The sequence below is a fragment of the Somniosus microcephalus genome, unplaced genomic scaffold (genome assembly GCF_052327205.1).
Source record: "Somniosus microcephalus isolate GS21.2 unplaced genomic scaffold, FLI_Smic_1.0 unresolved_chr4, whole genome shotgun sequence".
Lineage (NCBI taxonomy): Eukaryota > Metazoa > Chordata > Chondrichthyes > Squaliformes > Somniosidae > Somniosus > Somniosus microcephalus.
This window is the reverse complement of record NW_028225182.1, coordinates 26,943,080-26,959,256: the sequence shown is the minus strand read 5'-3', so window position 1 is coordinate 26,959,256 and position 16,177 is coordinate 26,943,080. Positions and strand designations below refer to the sequence as shown.

General features: G+C 49.7%; 1 long non-coding RNA gene across 2 annotated transcripts in view; it reads left to right on the top strand.

Moving 5' to 3' along the window:
• The first annotated feature begins 3,328 nt into the window (after nucleotides 1-3,328).
• The window catches only part of LOC147090048 (uncharacterized), a 46,075-nt gene continuing 33,226 nt past the window's right edge, over nucleotides 3,329-16,177 (top strand). The window contains exons 1-2 of one of the 2 annotated variants that reach the window (XR_015075313.1): nucleotides 3,329-3,672; nucleotides 7,698-7,879. This is a non-coding gene — a long non-coding RNA (uncharacterized LOC147090048). Of the gene's footprint in view, nucleotides 3,673-6,560; nucleotides 7,880-16,177 lie in introns of those variants that run through there. The other variant, XR_015075312.1, reaches the window with a different exon arrangement.

The following is a 16,177-nucleotide window of genomic DNA, read 5'->3' as shown; positions in this document are numbered from 1 at the left end:
GAGCTGTTGGAGGCAAATTCCCAATATGCTCATATTCGATTCCAAGATGGGAAAGAAAGTACTGTTTCAATTAAAGACTTGGCTCCTTGTGGGGGCCAGCCCTCTTCTGAGAATATTAATAATGGTTATGATTCGGATAATGTGGATGCTGTTACAGATACTACGAATATTTCCAATCCGATTACAGATAATCATACTTCTATTAGTCAGCCTTTGATAGATGTTCATGACCGTCCTAGTTCATCTTCTGATGGGATTTCTAATCCGGAAACCGTTGAGAATCGGGATATGGATAGCCTTCCTGTTGAAGATACTTCTGTGCCTTCTGGCGTGGGAGGGCAAGGAATTTCACCAAGGTTAAGAAGGTCGACACGAACAAGATATCCGGTCGACCGATTGAAAATGGACTTTTAAATTGATAGTAGTGTTTTAAAAATTGTTGAAATATTATAGTATATTGTTTTAGTTGAGAGATATTTAATACTTATGCGTAATGTTATTATTTGTTGTTGTTCATTTAGTATTGTGTTATGTAAATAGTTTTATTCTCGTGCATAGTTTAGTTGTAAATAATTAATTATAAATTGTAAAAGTTATTAGGTTGGAGTATATTTTAAAAGGAAGGGTGAATGTGGTGATTATTCCTTGATTAGTAAAAGTATTGTGATTCGTTGTTTGTTAACTGCCTTGGGATATGTGTTGTAATCTCATTGGTAGTTGATGATCACATGATGTGTTGTGGCTACCTTAAATTCAATCATTTTCTAGCTTAGTTGGGACTGGATGTGGAAAGATATGCTGCTGATTTTAACGTTAATAAAGCCTAGCTCTGGAAGGCAAATCTATTCTTTATTTCACATAGTGATAGGGGTTCTTCCTTTATGAGTGAAGAATTGCGACAGTTTTTGCTATCGAAAGGGATTGCAATGAGTAGAACTACCAGCTATAACCCTCATGGTAATGGGCAGGTCAAGAAAGAAAATGCGACAGTGTGGAAGGCTATCGTATTGTCTCTGAAGTCGCGAGGCCTGCCGACCTCTCGCTGGAAGGATGTCCTGCCAGATGTGCTGCATTCCATAAGGTCTCTTTTGTGTACAGCGACGAATGCCACTCCTCATGAAAGGATGTTTAGCTTTCCAAGAAAAGCTACTAATGGAGTATCGTTACCCAGATGGTTGACGACCACGGGCCCTGTGCTGTTGCGCAGACATGAGAGGCCACAAGACTGATCCACTGGTGGAGGAAGTACAACTCCTCTATGCTAATCCCCAGTATGCGTATATTCAATATCCGGATGGGTGAGAGGATACGGTCTCTATTAAAGATCTTGCACCTGCTGGAGCTCAAAAAGAGTTTGACTCTGAGAGTAGAGTTTTTAATCATGGTATTGGACCTTTAGAGACACAAACTCTCAGTGTGGAAAACACTGATCATTCTGGGACTTTGAATTAACCGGAGTTAGTACTCCAGGAGGAGCCTCAGCAAGAGTTATGTCATTCCCAGAGGACTATTAGACCTCCTGACAGACTGAATCTATAGCAGGGGGTGAATGTGATGAAATAACTCTGTGTTCTGGCATTTGTGTTCTGGCATTTGTATTGGCTGTTGTGTTGTACTTGTTCCTCTTTTAAAAGAACCAAATAAATTAACAAATAAAACTGTAAGTAAACCGTAAGTAAAACCATTGAAACTTCACCCGAACCCTAAGAGATCAAATTAAAATTTGGTTTCCCAGCCCAATTATGCACTCCAGTCCCCGCGGCACCCACCGCTCACGGAAGTGATCGAGCGCGCTGGCGGACACCGCGTGCTCCATCTCCAGGGCCACCCGGGCGCGAACATAGCCGCGGAAGAGAGGGAGGCAATCCGGCCGGATGACCCCCTCGACCGCCCGCTGCCTGGACCAATTAATGACTTTCTTAGTTGTACTTGTTAATGTCTGGAATGTTTTACAGGTGTAATCACTAATGCTCTTCCCTAGCCCGGCCCCTCTGGATTGGTGTGAGTCTTACTTATAAGAGCTGGGTTGTACTCATAAGGGCTGGGTCGGTGATGAATGATGGTTGCCCTGTGTTAATATTATGTTATGTTCTTACTTAATAAAAGCCTTGAGTTATAAGCCTTAACCTCTTGGATTCAGACCGTTGTTTGGCACTTCAGTAAGGGTAAACCGGGAGAGCTTCTTCTCCCCTCTGATATAAAGGGTTGACGTCCGCCTTATTCCCTATCAATCACTCAGAGTCCTGCGAGGCCTCCCGCCTGATCCATTACACCAAACGCCAGACCATCTCCTCCCGGCCGGGAGATCCAGACCGCCGTCCGCCTCCTGCTGCCCGGGGGAACTGGCCAAGCACGCCGTTTCGGAGGGGACGAAAGCAGTCACCAAATACACCAGCTGCAAATAAAGCCTCTCATTCCTCCCACCTTAAAAACTCAACCCAAAGGCTCTTTTCAGAGCCACTCACGAGATCCAGAAGGGACTATTTATTTTCATTTGACTAATGACATTTGAAATATGGACAGCATAAAGAATGAAACTCTTTTTAAAAATGTTTTATCATCCTTTCTTTATTTGACCCTCACTTTCATTTTTTTGTCGTATGTTCAGATTTTGCTGGTGTGTTTTTGTAATACAGTATCTCGTTAATTTACAATAGATTGAAATTTAACAAATATATAATAACAAAATAATGTATTGTCACTGCCCTATTTTGTACAAAGCACTCATTTATAAGCGGGTCGCTGAAAAGCTAAAATGAAATTAAATCTGTCAATTCAGGAACCAATAATTTTAAAGGATCAATTTGCCATAATTCAAATTTAATAATGAATTATTCAGTCTCACAGATGCCATTTTAATGATTATTCAGTCCCACAGACGCTATAATTTTAATCAAAATGATTATTCAATCCCACAGATGCAATGATTTTCACAATAATGATTATTATTCAGTCCCACAGATGCAATGATTTAAACAATAATGATTATTATTCAATCCCGCAGATGCAATAATTTAAACAATAATGATTATTATTCAGTCCCACAGATGCAATGATTTTAACAATAATGATTATTATTCAATCCCACAGATGCAATGATTGTAATAACTGGTTAATATTCAGTCCCACAGAGGGCCATCACTTTAACAATAACGAGTCTGATTCACAGACAAGCTCTTATTCGATAAGCCGCCTTTTTCGTTGGTGTCCGAGGTTGGAGCGGATTGAAAAACGCGCCAATCAGAGGCAGAGATTTGCGGGTTTTCAGCCAATCAGAAGGTTCGGCTGGGCCGGCGGCTGCTCTCAAAGCCGCAGCACGGAGGAAGAGAGTTAGAGAGGAGTCCGCCCAGCGGGGGAAGGAGGACCTGGGCTATGATGTCACCCGAGCTATGGCGGTTGAACGGCCGATCAGGAGCCACGTGACCCCGGCGCTGGCGGCGGCCTTTTAACACAGTGGGCGGGACACCGAGGCGTTGGGGCTGCGATTGGTGGGTGCAAGCTGTCAATCTACCAGTCGCAGCCAATAGAAGAGACGGACTCCGTGAGGGACTTTAAGCGGGGGCTGTGTGGCCGCAGTGCGCATGCTCGGTGCTGCTCGCAGTCCCCGGATGAGGCTCCGGTTTGAGGAAGGAGATAAAATGGCGGCGGGACTGAGGAGCGGAGGATGGTGCGGTGAATGTGGATCAGAGAATCTCCGGCATTTACAGCAGCGGCGGCCTCTCAGGCAATCTTGGGTCGGAGTGTGGGGCCCAGTGAGATCAGACAGTGTGTAACCCGGGGAGGATGGGCCCAGTGAGTTCAGACAGTGTGTAACCCGGGGAGAAATAACAACAGAAAATGCTGGAAAAACTCAGCAAGTCAGGCAACATCCGTGGAGAGAAATTTGAGTTGACGTTTCGGGTTTGACCCTTCTTCAAAACTGGAGAGAAAAGGAGCTAGATCGAAGGCAGGGCTGCGATCGGACAAAAGAATAAAAGAACCAAAAGAAGTAAAAGAGATTAGAAGCTAGACGAGATGGTAATAGGCTGTGATTAGGTGTAAAGTGTACTGGCAGGGCAAAAGATAGCTGCCAGGTGTGAGAGAGAAACAAAAGGAAAGGGGGGGGGGGAAAAGGAAAGGAGTGGAAAAATATAAGTGAAAATGAAATAGGGGCCGAGGTTATGATCTGAAATTGTTGAACTCGGCTGCAGAGTGCCTAATCGGAAGATGAGGTGCTGTTCCTCGAGTTTACGTTGAGCTTCCGTGGAACAGTACAAGAGGCCAAGGATGGTGAGGTCCGAGTGGGAATGGAGCGGTGAATTGAAATGACAGGCGACCGGAAGCTCGGGGTCACCCTTACGGACTGAACGGAGGTGTTCCGCAAAGCGGTCACCCAATCTGCGTTTGGTCTCCCCAATGTAGAGGAGACCGCATCGTGAGCAGCGAATACAGTATACTAGATTGCGAGAAGTACAAGTAAATCGCTGTTTCACCTGGAAGGGGTGTTTGGGGCCCTGGACAGTGGGGAGGGGGGAGGTATAGGGGCAGGTGTTACATCTCCTCCGCTTGCACGGGAAGGTGCCAGGCGAAGGGGAAGGGCTGTTTGGGGTGATAGAGGAGTGGACTAGGGTGTCTCGGAGAGAGCGGTCCCTGCGGAATGCTGAAAGGGGAGGGGAAGATACGTTTGGTGGTGGGATCACTTTGGAGGTAGCGGAAATGCCGGATGATGATCCGTTGAATGTGGAGGCTGGTGGGGTGAAAGGTGAGGACAAGGGGAACCCTATCGTGGTTCCGGGAGGGAGGGGCAGGGGTGAGGGCAGAGGTGCGGGAGATAGAACTGACACGGTCGAGGGCAGTGTCAACCACAGTAGAGGGGAATCCTCGGTTGCGGAAAAAGGAAGACATGTCTGAAGCACTGGTGTGGAAGGTGGCGTCGTCGGAGCAGATACGGCGGAGGCGGAGAAACTGGGAGAATGGAATAGAGTCCTTACAGGAAGCGGGGTGGGAGGAAGTGTAGTCCAGGTAGCTGTGGGAGTCAGTGGGCTTGTAGTAAATATTGGTCGATAACCTATCCCCAGAGATGGAGACGGAGAAGTCGAGGAAGGGAAGGGAAGAGTCCGAGATGGACCATGTGAAGGTGAGGGAAGGGTGGAAATTGGAGGCAAAGTGAATGAAATTGTCAAGTTCGGGGCGAGAGCAGGAAACGGCACCGATACAGTCATCAATGTATCGGAAAAAGAGGTGAGGGAGAGGACCCGAGTAGGACTGGAACAAAGATTGTTCCACATAGCCCACGAAAAGGCAGGCATAGCTAGGACCCATGCGGGTACCCATGGCAACACCTTTGATTTGGAGGAAATGAGTGGAGTCAAAGGAGAAGTTGTTCAATGTGAGAACAAGTTCAGCCAAGCGGAGGAGGGTGGTGGTGGATGGGGACTGGACGAGCCTCTGTTCAAGGAAGAAGCGGAGTGCCCTCAGGCCATCCGGGTGGGGCATGGAGGTGTAGAGGGATTGTACGTCCATGGTGAAAAGGAAGCGGTTGGGGCCAGGAAACTGGAAACTGTTAAAGTGGCGGAGGGCGTCCGAAGAGTCGCGGATGTAGGTGGGAAGAGACTGGACAAGGGGAGAAAAGATAGTCAAGATAGGAAGAGATAAGTTCCGTAGGGCAAGAACAGGCTGAAACGATGGGTCTACCAGGGCAGTCCTGTTTGTGGATCTTGGGAAGGAGGTAGAAGCGGGCTGTGCGGGGTTGGGGAACTATGAGGTTGGTGGCAGCGGGGGGAAGATCTCCAGAGGAGATGAGGTCAGTGACAGTCTTGGAAACGGTGGTTTGATGTTCGGTAGTGGGGTCATGGTCCAGGTGGAGGTAGGAGCAGGTGTCGGAGAGTTGGCGTTCAGCTTCCGCTAGGTAGAGGTCAGTACGCCAAACAACAACAGCACCACCCTTGTCAGCGGGTTTAATGACAATGTCAGGGTTGGATCTAAGAGAATGGAGTGCTGCAAGTTCAGAGGGAGGTAGGTTGGAGTGAGTGAGGGGAGCAGAGAAATGGAGACGGCCGATGTCACGGCGGCAGTTAGCGATGAAAAGATCTAGAGAGGGTAAGAGGTAACCCGGGGAGGATGGGCCCAGTGAGATCAGAGAGTGTGTAACTCGGGGAGGCTGGGCCCAGTGAGAGCAGACAGTGTGTAACACGGCAGGATGGCCCAGTGAGATCAGACAGTGTGTAACACGGGGAGGATGGGCCCAGTGAGATCAGGCAGTGTGTAACCCGGGGAGGATGGACCCAGTGAGATCAGACAGTGTGTAACCCGGGGAGGATGGGCCCAGTGAGATCAGACAGTGTGTAACCCGGGGAGGATGGGCCCAGTGAGATCAGACAGTGTGTAACCCGGGGAGGATGGACCCAGTGAGATCAGACAGTGTGTAACCTGGGGAGGATGGGCCCAGTGAGATCAGACAGTGTGTAACCCGGGGAGGATGGGCCCAGTGAGATCAGACAGTGTGTAACACGGGGAGGATGGGCCCAGTGAGATCAGACAGTGTGTAACCCGGGGAGGGTGGGCCCAGTGAGATCAGACAGTGTGTAACGCGGGGAGGATGGGCCCAGTGAGATCAGACAGTGTGTAACCCGGGGAGGATGGGCCCAGTGAGATCAGACAGTGTGTAACCCGGGGAGGATGGGCCCAGTGAGATCAGACAGTGTGTAACCCGGGGAGGATGGGCCCAGTGAGATCAGACAGTGTGTAACCCGGGGAGAATGGGCCCAGTGAGATCAGACTGTGTAAACCGGGGAGGATGGGCCCAGTGAGATCAGGCAGTGTGTAACCCAGGGAGGATGGGCCCAGTGAGGTCAGACAGTGTGTAACCCGGGGAGGATGGGCCCAGTGAGATCAGACAGTGTGTAACCCGGGGAGGATGGGCCCAGTGCGATCAGGCAGTGTGTAACCTGGGGAGGATGGGCCCAGTGAGATCAGATAGAGTGTAACCCCGGGAGGATGGGCCCAGTGAGATCAGACAGTGTGTAACCCGGGGAGGATGGGCCCAGTGAGATCAGACAGTGTGTAACCCGGGGAGGATGGCCCAGTGAGATCAGACAGTGTGTAACCCGGGGAGGATGGGCCCAGTGAGATCAGACAGTGTGTAACCCGGGGAGAATGGGCCCAGTGAGATCAGACTGTGTAAACCGGGGAGGATGGGCCCAGTGAGATCAGGCAGTGTGTAACCCAGGGAGGATGGGCCCAGTGAGGTCAGACAGTGTGTAACATGGGGAGGATGGGCCCAGTGTGATCAGATAGAGTGTAACCCCGGGAGGATGGGCCCAGTGAGATCAGACAGTGTGTAACCCGGGGAGGATGGGCCCAGTGCGATCAGGCAGTGTGTAACCTGGGGAGGATGGGCCCAGTGAGATCAGACAGTGTGTAACACAGGGAGGATGGGCCCAGTGCGATCAGGCAGTGTGTAACCTGGGGAGGATGGGCCCAGTGAGATCAGACAGTGTGTAACACGGCAGGATGGCCCAGTGAGATCAGACGTTGTGTAACCCGGGGAGGATGGGCCCAGTGAGACCAGGCAGTGTGATTTGCTGGAAGCCATGGCGGGGATCTGAGAAAAGGGACAAAAATCAGACAGAAGCACTCGGACCCAAACTTTTATTTTTATTAAGCAGAAGAAAAGTCTACATTACATTACTTCACACTATTCATGTTGTTATTTTCAGTCCTGCTGTAATTAGATCTCCCGGTGAAAGACTGAGTGATTGAGAAAGGTTCACAGCTGAGAGTAAACAGGGATTGTAGACTGAGGAGCGACAGCAGGTGAACCAACACAGAATTGTGAGAGCACCAACCAGAGAGAACCCTACCGATTCAAAGAGCTTCCAGAGATCGACCAGGGAAAAAGGTAAGAGGAAGTCCCGTTGACTCAGATACACACTGGTCCTGGAGATGGACTGGGGAGAAAGGTCAGAGAGAGTCCCATTGACTCAGATACACACTGGTCCTGGAGATGGACTGGGGAGAAAGGTCAGAGAGAGTCCCATTGACTCAGATACACACTGGTCCTGGAGATGGACTAAGGAGAAAGGACAGAGAGAGTCCCATTGACTCCGATACACACTGGTCCTGGAGATGGACTAAGGAGAAAGGTCAGAGAGAGTCCCATTGACTCAGATACACACTGGTCCTGGAGATGGACTGGGGAGAAAGGTCAGAGAGTCCCATTGACTCAGATGATGTCCCCACACTATTACTGCAGATTTGGTTTTCCCAATCTATACATAGCTTAAATTCCCCCATGATTAATATATTACCCTTGCTACATGCACCTCTAGTTCCTTGATTTATACGCCGCCCTACATTACAACTACAGTTTGGGGGCCTATAAACACCTCCAACCAATGTTTTCTGCCCCTTGCTGTTTCTTTGCTCCACCCTGTGGTGATTATTCTTGTTTTATAAGAAGCATTGTGATTGGTTGCCTGTTTTCCTGCCTTGAGATATATGCTGTAAACTTATTGGTTAGTTGATTCCATGTGACCTGTGGTGGCCATCTTAAATTCAGTTTTCTACAGTTTGGTTGAGACTGGGTGCTCAACATGTACTGCTGGTTTTTTAAGGTTAATAAAGCCTAGCCTTTTGAAAGGCAATCTATTCTTTATTTCAATTTATTAACCTTTCGCTATAATGGAACGATATCTTCGACCGGAACGATTTAATGCTGACCCTAATTCTGCAGGAGTGGATGATCAATGGAAACATTGGTATCGTACATTTAAAAACTTTTTGGGTGTGTTGGATCAGCAATCTCTAAATAAGTTGGATATACTAATCAACTACATTGCTCCGGATGTGTATATAAGTATATTTTGGACTGTGAAACTTCTGAATTGGCTATTGCTACGTTGGAAATTTTTTTTGTTAAACCCAAAAATGAGGTATTTGCACGTCACCTTTTATCTGCCCGTAGGCAGCAGGCGGGAGAATCCTTGGATGCTTATTTACAAGCACTCCGGCGCCTTGGTGCTAACTGTAATTATAAGGCCGTGTCTGCAGAAGAACATAGGGAAGAGTCAGTACGGGATGCATTTATTAATGGATTACTGTCTAGATCAATTTGTCAGCGGTTATTAGAAAATAAGATCTTGGATCTTAGTGCTTTTGAGCAAGCCTCTACATTGGATTTGGCTCAGAGAAGTTCGGATTCTTATGCTCTTTCTGATTGGCCTGCGACCGTGGTTTTGGCAGTTCCGGATGAAAGGGCGTTACGTGGATTTAATAGGAGTGGTTTGCCAGATTCCGAAACCGTTTCTACTTCGGCAGCTGTTGCCTCTAGGATTCAGAAGTGTTATTTTTGCGGGAATGCCCGGCACCCCCGTTTGAAGTGCCCTGCCCGGGAGGCTGTGTGTAGTAAATGCGGCAAGGGAGGTCATTACGCACGTGTTTGCAAATCGGTTGCCTCCTCTGCGACCATTCAGCCTTTAGATAGGGCGTTTATTGCATCAGTTTCTGCCGCTTTTTCCCATGGCCTAAACAAAGCTATAGTTATGGCCCAAGTTAATGGGTTAGAAGTGAAGGCCCTTATAGATACGGGCAGTACTGAGAGCTTTATAAGTCTTCAGTTTGTGAGGGAGAAGCGTTTGAAAATTTCGCCTGTTTCCTATCAGGTGTGTATGGCTCAGACGACTCTCACCTCACAAGTAGCTGGTTGTTGCCTTGTGAAATTAATTCTCCTAGGTAATACGTATACTGATATACGTCTATCCGTTCTGCTTAATCTCTGCGGACATTTTGATTGGTCATGATGTACTTCAATTACATGAGTCCCTTAGTCTTTCTTTCGGAGGAACCAAGCCACCTTTGTCTATTTGTGGATTATCACTTTATTACTTTTTTCCAATTTGATGCTGGATTGTAAGCCAATTGCTACCAAGTCAAGAAGGTATAGCAGTCAGGATAAATAATTTATTAATTCTGAAGTTCGACGTCTTTTATCGGAAGGAATCATTGAACCTACTTTTTCGCCCTGGCGGGCACAGGTAGTTGTCACCACGAATGAGAGACATAAGAAGCGAATGGTGATAGACTACTCAAACTATTAACAGGTATACTCAATTAGATGCGTACCCCCTGCCTAAGATTGATGAGCTTATCAATAAAGTATCTCAATACAAGGTTTTTAGCACTATTGATCTAAAGAGTGCTTATCATCAGATTCCTATCGCTAAGAGGGACAAACCATATACTGCCTTTGAAGCTGGCGGAAAGCTGTACCAGTTTTGCCGAGTACCATTCGGTGTTACTAACGGTGTCGCCTGTTTTCAACGGGCAATGGATGCTTTTATAAGTGATAACTCTCTCTCTGACACCTTCTCATATTTAGATGACATCACGGTGTGTGGCAAATCAAGGGTGGAGCACGATTTTAATCTAGAAAGATTCCTTCAAGTTGCGGAAAAAGTTGGCTTAACTTTCAATAAAAAGAAGTGTATCTTTTCGACCACCGACGTAAATTTACTGGGGTATATTATCTCGGGAAACAAGATTAAACCAGATCCAGAACGGCTGCGACCACTGATTGATTTACCTTGCCCTACTAATTCTAAGGCCTTGCAACGAGTTGTTGGACTGTTTTCTTATTATTCTAATTGGATTGCAAACTTCTCGCAGAAGATCCGGCCCCTTATTCGGGTTACGACATATCCTCTATCATGGGAGGCTAGGATGTCTTTTGATAATCTTAAAAAGGATATCCTTGGAGCAGTTGTGCATTCTATTGATGAGCAGGTTCCCTTTGTGATTGAGACGGACGCTTCCGATTTTGCAATTGGGGCTACCCTGAACCAAAATGGAAGACTTGTGGCCTTTTTCTCACGTACTCTGAGCAATAGTGAGCAGAGACATTCATCAATAGAGAAAGAGGCGTACGCAGTAGTAGAAGCACTGCGTAAATGGAGACATTATTTATCTGGGCGACATTTTACGTTAGTAACTGACAAAAATCTGTGTCCTTCATGTTTGATGTCAAACATTTCGGAAAGATTAAGAATGATAAAATAATGAGGTGGAGGATCGAGTTGACATGCTACCATTTCGATATACTTTATCGTCCGGGGAAGGATAATGTTGCCGCTGATGCGCTGTCGAGGGCTTATTGTTCTGTGCTTCACGGAGATACGCTTATTAATCTTCATAATGCTTTGTGCCATCCTGGTGTTACGAGGATGATACACTTCGTACGCAGTAAGAATTTGCCCTTTTCAGTTGAAGACGTCAAGCGGATGACTTCGTCATTCTCTGTCTGCGCCCGGTGTAAACCAAATTTCTTTAAGCCTCAACGAGCTCATCTTATAAAGGCTACTTCTCCCTTTGAATGCCTGAGCGTTGATTTTAAGGGGCCTCTTCCTTCAACGACTCAGAATCAATATATATTTACTGTTGTGGATGAGTTTTCAAGGTTCCCTTTTGCTTTTCCTTGTGCAGATGTATCAGCTGCTACAGTTATTAAATGTCTGACTCAACCTTTTGTCATCTTTGGGATGCCTGCGTATATCCATTCGGATCAGGGAAGTTCTTTTATGTCTTCCCAGTTGAAGGAATACCTCCAGAGTCGGGGAATTTCTACTAGCAGAACTACCCCGTATAATCCCCAGGGTAATGGACAGTGCGAACGATACAATGGGGTGATCTGGAAGGCAGTTATGTTGGCTTTGACATCCCGGAACCTTAAGAATACACAGTGGGAAATGGTACTGCCTGATGCCCTGCATTCCATTACATCATTGCTTTCAAGGGCTACTAATGTGACCCCCCATGAAAGGCTTGTGGTAAACCACTGTTATAGTTATCACTGTATATTGTTCTCACTATTCTCACTGTCACATCACTACACGAGGTCGCCTCTTGTCGCACTGTTATACCTGGGCTGACCACCTCCGACTCCGCCCATTACCTGCCCAGGTATAAAGGTAGCTGACTGGCTAGTATTCCTCCCTGTTGGATCGGATCACCCACGAGGGTGGGCTCTGTTATCTAGCCAATAAAAACCTTCAGTTACGTTCTTAACTCGTCGCCTTTTATTGGACTAATTGATAGGCATATCAATTTTATTGACTAAATTTTAAAGATGTCTGATAATGAACAGCAACAGCAAGGAGCTCACCCAGCAGCACAGCAACAGCAGCCTCCAGACAACGGGCCACACCAGCCGGCTTGGCTGCAAGCCTTGAAACCACCATACCTGGATCTAAACCCACAGGCACCAAACTCAGCCAACGACTTCAAACACTGGCTGGACTGCTTCGAATCGTACCTGGAGGAAGCCGTCGTCCCTCAGAGATCCAAACTAAGAGTCCTGAAAGCCCAAGCGAGCCCGAGAGTATATACACTCATCCAGGACATGACTACGTACGACGACGCCATCAACCTACTGAAACAGCAGTACCGGAGCCCGGTAAACTACATGTACACTAGGCATCTCTTAAGATCTCGCCAGCAACAGCCAGGAGAATCGATAGCTGAATTTTCACGAGCGCTGAGACAACTCGGCAGGAACTGTGACTTTAAAGCGGTGACGGCTACTGCGAACATGGAAGACAATGTCCGCGACGCCTTGGTGAGAGGCCTACGTTCCGACTACACACGGCAAAGACTGCTTGAAGCTAAGGACATAGACCTGGACTAGGCCGAAGCCCTCGCCCTCACCCTAGAGGCCACCCAGCAAGACCAGGAAGCGTTTGCCAGGTACTATTCGCGACCCTGGGACTCGGGCCCGACCCCCACCCCACCACCCTTCACAGCGCTGCCCCCGGGACCTACCTCAGCGTCTGCATCACGGATCCGACCGGGCCCGCTAGCCCCGGTACCGGCCCCGACATCAGGCAACCCCGATCGGGCCGCTGGCTTCTTCTTTTGCGGCCAGGAGAAGCATCCGAGGTCGCGCTGCCCAGCCAAAAACTCGACCTGCAAAACCTGCCTCAAGAAAGGCCACTTCTCCAAGGCCTGCAGAAGCAAATCCTCAGAAGCCAGCAGTGCCTCATGCGAACCCTGGGGGCGGCCATCTTTGTGCGGGGCAGCCGAAGCCTGCAGAGCCTCATGGGAAAACCAGGGGCGGCCATCTTTGTGCGGGGCAGCCGAAGCCTGCAGAGCCTCATGGGAAAACCAGGGGCGGCCATCTTTGTGCGGGGCAGCCGAAGCCTGCAGAGCCTCATGGGAACAGCAGGGGTGGCCATCTTTGTGCGGGGCAAACGATTTAAACAGAGCCTCATGTGAACTACGGGGGCCGCCATCTTCGCCGCCATCTTGTCATGACAACGACGCGCTCATCTACACCCTAGCTTCCGTGACCCTGGATCAAGCCCGCCCGCACCACCTGGCCAGCTCAATGATGGACATCAAAGTCAACGGCCACGCCACGACCTGCCTGTTCGACAGCGGAAGCACGGAGAGCTTCATCCACCCAGACACGGTGAGCCACTACTCCCTCCCCGTCCTGCCAACGCGCAGCCGCATCTCGATGGCATCGAGGTCGCACGCCACAGACATCAGCGGCTACTGTGTCGTGACATTGTCGGTTAAAGGGACAGAGTATAAAAATTTTAAACTCCTCGTACTCCCCCAGCTGTGCGCTGCCGTCATACTAGGGCTGGACTTCCAATCCCACCTCCAAAGTGTAACCCTAGCATACGGTGGACCCCTCCCCCCACTCACAGTCGACAACCAGCGAAAGTTAAACCGCCCACCGCGTAACACCTGCAGCCTATCCACCCTCAAGGTACCGCCACCTTCCCTGTTCGCTAACCTCACCCCCGACTGCAAACCTGTCGCTACTAAGAGCAGGCGGTACAGCGCTGGGGACAGAGCCTTCATTAGCTCTGAGGTGCAGCGACTCCTGAAAGAGGGCATTATTGAGGGGAGCAGCAGCCCCTGGCATGCCCAGGTGGTGGTAGTCAAGACCGGCGACAAAAATCGCCTGGTTATCGACTACAGCCAGACCATAAACAGATACACCCAGCTGGACGCATACCCCCTCCCCCGCATATCGGACATGGTCAATGAGATTGCACAATACCGCGTATTCTTGACCATCGACCTCAAGTCGGCCTACCACCAACTCCCCATCAGCCCGGAGGACAGCCAGTACACCGCCTTCGAGGCGAATGGCCGCCTCTACCAATTCCTTAGGGTCCCCTTTGGTGTCACCAACGGGGTCTCGGTTTTCCAACGGGAGATGGACCGGATCGTTGACCAGAATGGACTACAGGCCACTTTCCCCTATCTCGATAACGTCACCATCTGCGGCCGCAACCGGCAGGACCATGACGTGAATCTGGAGAAATTCCTCCGTACGGCCCAACGGCTGAACCTCACCTACAATAAGGAGAAATGCGTGTTTAACACAGCGCGCCTTGCCATCCTTGGCTGTGTAGTAGAGAACGGAGTCATCGGCCCCGACCCCGAAAGAATGCGCCCCCTCATGGAGCTACCCCTCCCCCACTGTCCAAAAGCACTTAGGAGAACCCTGGGGCTTTTCGCCTACTATGCCCAATGGGTACCCAATTATGCGGACAAAGCCAGACCCCTCCTGAAAACCACATCCTTCCCCCTCACGGAAGAGGCGTGCGCGGCCTTCTCCCTCATTAAGGGAGACATAGCCAAGGCCACAATGCACGCAGTGGATGAGTCAATCCCCTTCCAAGTGGAGAGCGATGCATCCGACTTCGCCCTAGCCGCTACCCTTAACCAGGAGGGTAGGCCGGTAGCCTTCTTCTCAAGGACCCTACAGGGCCCCGAGACCCGACACTCGTCGGTCGAGAAGGAAGCCCAGGCAATTGTGGAGGCAGTACGGCGCTGGAGGCACTACTTGGCAGGCAAACGATTTACCCTCCTCACCGACCAACGCTCGGTTGCCTTCATGTTTAATAACAAGCTGAGGGGCAAGATCAAGAACGACATAATCTTGAGGTGGAGAATCGAGCTTTCCACCTATGATTATGAGATCTTGTACCGGCCCGGTAAACTGAACGACCCCCCTGATGCTCTTTCACGCATTACATGCGCCAGCGCGCAAAGTGATAGACTTCAGACCCTCCACAATGACCTCTGCCACCCCGGAGTCACCAGACTCTACCATTTCATTAAGGCCCGCAACCTGCCATACTCCATCGAGGAGGTCAGGACCATGACCAGGAACTGCCAGATCTGTGCTGAGTGCAAACCGCACTTCTATAAGCCGGACAGAGCAAGCCTGATCAAGGCCACCCGCCCCTTCGAGCGTCTGAGCATCGACTTCAAGGGGCCCCTACCGTCATCCGACCGTAATGTGTACTTCCTCAACATCGTTGATGAGTACTCCCGTTTCCCCTTTGCCTTCCCCTGCCCAGACATGACCAGTAACACGGTCATTAAATGCCTGAACAAACTCTTCGCCTTGTTCGGGTTCCCGAACTATATACATAGTGACCGGGGCGCCTCCTTCATGAGCGAGGAACTCCGTCAGTTCCTATTGGAGAGGGGTATTGCAGCAAGCAGGACCACCAGCTACAACCCCCGAGGGAACGGCCAGGTGGAAAGAGAGAACGCGACGGTATGGAAGGCCACCCTCTTAGCCTTAAAGTCTAAGGGCCTCCCAACCTCCCGCTGGCAAGAGGTCCTCCCGATTGCGCTGCACTCCATCCGGTCACTACTTTGCACTGCCATTAACACCACCCCCCATGCTCGAATGTTTGTCTTCCCCAGGAAGTCGACTACGGGAACCACCCTACCAACCTGGCTGACCTCTCCGGGACCCGTCTTGCTGCGAAAGCACGTGAGGGCCCATAAAACGGACCCCCTGGTCGAGAAGGTGAACCTCCTGCACGCCAACCCCCAGTACGCCTATGTGGCTTACCCAGACGGACGGGAGGACACTGTCTCCTTACGAGACCTCGCACCCTCACCCCCCCCCTCCCAACCCCCCGAGTCCAGCCGAGGTAGACGGCATGCCGGAACCCCACGAGCCTTTGCCGACTACGCAGACACCAGCTTTAACACCGGATAATGTAACACCGCCGCTGCGACGATCGGAGAGGCTAACGAAGCCTCCGGACAGACTGACATACCAGAGCTGGTAATACACTTCACCCCGCCGGACTCTAATCTAAACAAGGGGTGAATGTGGTAAACCACTGTTATAGTTATCACTGTATATTGTTCTCACTGTTCT